Here is a 5,287-nt window from a genome sequence, read left to right as displayed (position 1 = left end):
GATTCAGTTTCTCCTCATTCGCCATATTTCTGACCATGCACAATTCAAGGCTCTCTCTGTTAATGGAGATGGATTGTGGATTAAATAATGTCAGTTTTGGTAGGCTCTGCTGATGATCATGAATTTGATGAAAAGGAAAGAAAAAGTAAAGTCACTGAAACAGATAAATAGCCAAAGCCTAATAATGACACTGCATATACTGCTGTATAATTTAAGATTCAAATAGAAAATTGATATAGAACTGGTAATTTAAATGTTTCTCTGAAGATTCATCACGATGTTTTATCATTTACAATGCCTTCAACAGCAGCTAATCTCCTGCCTTTTGGGGTTGGAGACACACTAAACCCCATATTGGATGATGGAAGCTCTCAAGCCATTTCCTTACAACAACCTTTCAAATACTTCGGAAGCACATACAATCATGTCTTTGTAAGCATTTGTGATTGCAGATTAGATTGCAGATTCATTTACTATATGGTTATATATTAATTGGTTCTCATTTTTCATAGGTCTTTTTGCAGTGCACAGCGTCATTCATATTTAGTTTGGTCAAACATTTTGATTTGATAACTTGTTCTCAATTTTAGGTGAACAACAATGGCCATCTGACATTTACTGAACCACTGTATTCCTACAACCCAATTTTGAAGTCTGACAGAGACATCATTGCCCCTCTGTGGACTGACCTTGACAATCGACGTGGTGGATCTATCTCCTATAGAGAGGATACAAGCACTGCTGTACTGGCACAAGTCACTGCAGCTGTTAAGCAATACTTCCCCAACATACCATTTGCTGCTACAACAGCTTTTGTGGCTACCTGGGACAGGGTGCCGTACTATAATGGTGGAGGGGTAAGACTTAAGTAAACAAAGCTTATCAGTAAATGATATCTTTCATTTTGATTGATTGATTTATTTATTTATTTACTTATTTATAATGATGTCTATTTATGTTGTGAAGGTGGTCACTTTCCAAGTAGTTTTAGCGTACAGTGTTCATCGCTCTTTCATTCTGATCAATTATGGTGATGTTGCTGCAACAACACAAAGTTGGCTGGTGAGTGGTCTTTAAATTTTTTACAGATTACAAAATTAAATCAAAGGAAAGAAAATTATTTGATCTATTCAATCAGTACTTCTTCTAATAACCAAACAAAGCTTTGTTTTGTAAAGGTTGAGAATTTTAAAAATGCTGTTTACTTCTACAGGCTGGTTATCATACTGTGGACTCTGTCAATTCTTACACTATTCCAGTAAAAAGCGCCCCAGAACTGTCATCCAGCAGCAATATCAATGTGAATGGTCATTGGTCTTTCCATGTTGATGGCTCACCGAACTGTAAGCCAATGTTTCAAAAGTAACATTTCTGAGTTTAAGTTTCATTAGCAGAAATAAATAATTCATTGTAACATATACTTTGCCAAGTGCCTACTAAATTCCTAGATTTTTGAAGAAGCAAATATAGTGAAAACCATTGCTGATAATAGAAGCTCTGAAGCCATTATGGTGCAGCAGGCTTTCAAATACTTTGATTGCACATACAGTCAGATATTTGTAAGCATTACGTATTTCTCAACCATTTACAACATGTTATTTATATACATTATATCTCTTTAAAATTCTCTTCAAAACCCTTTTGAAAAAAATTGGTCCTTAATTTTAGGTGAACAATAGGGACTATCTGACGTTTACTGAGCCACTGTTTGCTTACAACCCCTCTCTGGATTCCGCAAGCTTAACCTGTATCATTTGAGAGCTTGTTTCTTCAGCAGAAGCAGAAAGTTCATTCTCACTTATCCTTCCCTTAGTGCCAACTAATTTCCTCTCTTCTGGGGATGGAGAAATTATGAACCGCCCTGCTGAGGATGGAAGCTCGGATGTCATTTTCTTGCGGCAGCCTTTCAAATACTTTGGACGCACATACAATCAGATCTTCGTAAGCATTACCTTTCCCGTACCATTTAAGTTACAAGTTATTTACATATCCCTCGTTTCTTCTAAATTATCTTTAAAATACTTTTAAATAATTGTGGTCATAAATTTTAGGTTAACAACAACGGCTACCTAACATTCACCGAGCCGCTGTCTGCCTACACCCCCTTTCTGGATTCCCCAAGAGACATCATTGCTCCTCTTTGTACTCGCATTGACAATCGGCATAGTGGATCTATCTCCTATAGAGAGGATACAAGCACTGCTGTACTGGCACATGTCACTGCAGCTGTTAAGCAATGCTTCCCCAACATACCATTTGCTGCTACAACAGCTTTTGTGGCTACCTGGGACAGTGTACCTTACTATAATGGTGGAGGGGTAAGATTTACCGTAATCTTTGATTATTAATCAATGGTCTGTCTTGTAGCTTTGGAAGGTGTTGAATGCTGTCTGTTGGTGTTTTGAAGGTGGTTACTTTCCAAGTGGTTTTAGCGTACAATGTTCATCGCTCTTTCATCCTGATCTATTACGGAGATATTGCAGAAACAGAACAACCTTGGCAGGTCAGTGAAGTACTACAGTACTTCGTGTACATAGATAGTACAAACGATAAAAATGAGTACAAACATACAATTTATAAGGCAATGCTCGTTAATGTGAAAGAACGGTTTCTCTATCTCCATCTCTTTTCAATTAAATTTTTATTGTATTTTACATTATTTATTTAATTCTTAATGAATTATATACTTTTTTTATTTTCTCCTACAGGCTGGTTATAACACTGTGGACTCTGCCAGTTCTTTCACAATTCCAGCAGCCAGTGTCCCTGAGCTGTCTTCAAGCAGTAATATCAATGTGACTGCTTGCTGGTCTTTCCATGTTGATGGCTCGCCAAAACGTAAGCCTACAACTTGTAATATTGTTTAGAAAAAACATTAGCTGGCACATTGTTTTTGAGTGCACTTTCGGCCTTTTAATAAGCCAATTCAGATACTGGATGCATCAGTTGGTGAGTCATACTATGCATTTCCAGAAAAGTCTGGCAGATTGTAGTGGTCAGCTCTACTCCCCACAACCTTGCACTCAGAAGCAGCCTGCGAGCTGGCTGACTGCCCTGGGCAAATTCTGATCAGCGCTAATTTCGTGGGCATGAGACTCTAGCTCCCTTACCTGTTTTGCATCATTTATGCAGTGAATCGGGTCCCAAAAACATGTGGCTCACTCCAAAATAAACAACACTATTAGAGAGCACAATTCAATCTTAGTGAATTCCCCTTTCAAACTTTTAAGCAGGGCAGTGTTTGCGAACTTATATTTCTGGGGAAAAGAAAAAAAAAACTAAAGGATTCCTTGTAGAGGTCTTCACCGAGGACCCGAGGCCCGAGGACCCGGGACCCAACCTGGGATCCGTACGGGTTCGGGGCTATATTTTAAATGGTCTGCCGGGTCCGGGTCGGGTCCCGGGTCTGAGCAATTTGCTGTAGAATATGTGCCGATCGGGTCCAGTCGGGTCTGTATCTTCCCGGCCGGGTTCGGGTCCATCTTTCAAATAATTTACGGTCCGCGTGGGTTCCGGGTAGTACATTTTTGACATTTCTCGGTTATGCACGGGCCCGGGTCCAACTTTCAAAATAATAGACGGGTCCGGGTTGGTACAGTGTAGCACATTTATGGGTCTCTTCGGGTTCGGGTATGAATTTTTGGACCCGTGTAGACCTCTAATTCCTTGTCACTTACATTTGTCCTAGTGCCAGCTAATGTCTTACCTTTTGGAAATGGAGAAAGAATAACACCCCGTTTGGATAATGGAAGCTCTACCTTTTGGAAATGGAGAAAGAGTAAAACCCCGTTTGGATAATGGAAGCTCTGAAGCCATTACATTGCAGCAGCCTTTCAAGTTTTTTGGACGCACACACAACCAGACCTTTGTAAGCATTTTAGTTGTCGTTGTCCTTATTTAGATGATCAGTTGTTTTATCTGCTTGCACTGGAAATGACAAGTCTCTTCAAATTAGTAAAACTAGTAGCTCTACTTTTTTCAGACGTTGCTACCTTGATGTATGAGTGTTTTAAATTTGAAATTCAGAGGCCTTTTGATTCGTATAATTAACCAGTAGGAATTATGCCAAATTCTGCCTCTTCATTCTGTCACCATATATTTCCCCTCACAACACGTGCAAACGTTTTGTCCTAAACTTTAGGTCAACAACAATGGCCATCTAACGTTTACTGAGCCACTGTCCGACTACATCCCCCTGCTGAATTCTGGAAGAGACATTGTTGCTCCTCTCTGGACTCACCTTGACAACAGACGTGGTGGAACTATCTCTTATAGAGAGGACACAAGCAGTGCTGTACTGGAGCTAGTAACTGCAGCTATTGACCAATACTTCCCCAACATAACTTTTGCTGCTACATCAGCTTTTGTCGTGACCTGGGACAGTGTGCCATACCACAGTGGTGGAGGGGTAAGATCGAATTGTTGTTTATCAATTAATTAGTGTTGTCCTGTAAAGTTGTTTCAAGCTTTCTCTTGGTATTTTGAAGGTGGCTACTTTCCAAATGGTTTTTGTCTCCAATGTCCATCGCTCCTTCATCCTCATCAACTATGGAGACATTGCAGAGACGGAACAAATGTGGCTGGTGAGTGGTGACAGGTCCTTGTAAGCTTTACGAATGAAACTGATGACAAGGATTTGCCCTTGCCTCGCTTCATACCTTACATTCTACCAAAAGGCAGTTATATCTGGAACAGGTTGATGACCTAACAACGATTCCTTTTTACTTCTACAGGCTGGTTACAACACATTGGACTCTGTCCATTCTTTCACAGTTCCAGTGACCAGTGCCCCAGAACTCTCATCCAGCAGCAATATCAACATGAATGGTCGCCGATCTTTCCATGTTGACGGCTCACCTAACTGTAAGAGGTCGGCGCTCTTTACATGTTGACGGCCCACCGAACTGTAAGCCAAAGCAACCAGAAGCTCAAGCTTAACCTGTACCATTTGTGAGCTTGTTTCTTCAGCAGAAGCAGAGAGTTCATTCTCACTTATCCTTTCCTTAGTGCCAAATAATTTCCTCGCTTCTGGGGATGGAGAAATTATCAACCCCCCTGCTGAGGACGGAAGCTCGGATGTCATTTTCTTGCAGAAGCCTTTCAAATACTTTGGACGCACATACAATCAGATCTTCGTAAGCACAACATTTCCTGTACCATTTAAGTTACAAGTTATTTACAAACCCCTCTTTTTTTTTTTTTTCAAAATTCTCTTTAAAATACTTTCGAATGATTGTGGTTACTAAATTTTAGGTGAACAACAACGGCTACCTAACGTTCACCGAGC

At 40.1% G+C, this 5,287-nt stretch overlaps 1 long non-coding RNA gene across 1 annotated transcript; it reads left to right on the top strand.

Moving 5' to 3' along the window:
• The first annotated feature begins 1,317 nt into the window (after nucleotides 1-1,317).
• LOC107720829 (uncharacterized) lies at nucleotides 1,318-5,287 on the top strand. The gene is made up of 3 exons (XR_001637647.1): nucleotides 1,318-1,343; nucleotides 5,008-5,135; nucleotides 5,254-5,287. It is a non-coding gene; the product is annotated as an uncharacterized LOC107720829 (long non-coding RNA).

The sequence above is a fragment of the Sinocyclocheilus rhinocerous genome, unplaced genomic scaffold (genome assembly GCF_001515625.1).
Source record: "Sinocyclocheilus rhinocerous isolate Xijiao unplaced genomic scaffold, SAMN03320098_v1.1 scaffold12185, whole genome shotgun sequence".
Lineage (NCBI taxonomy): Eukaryota > Metazoa > Chordata > Actinopteri > Cypriniformes > Cyprinidae > Sinocyclocheilus > Sinocyclocheilus rhinocerous.
Note: the sequence above shows the minus strand (reverse complement) of the source record. Positions and strands in the feature narration are given on the sequence as shown.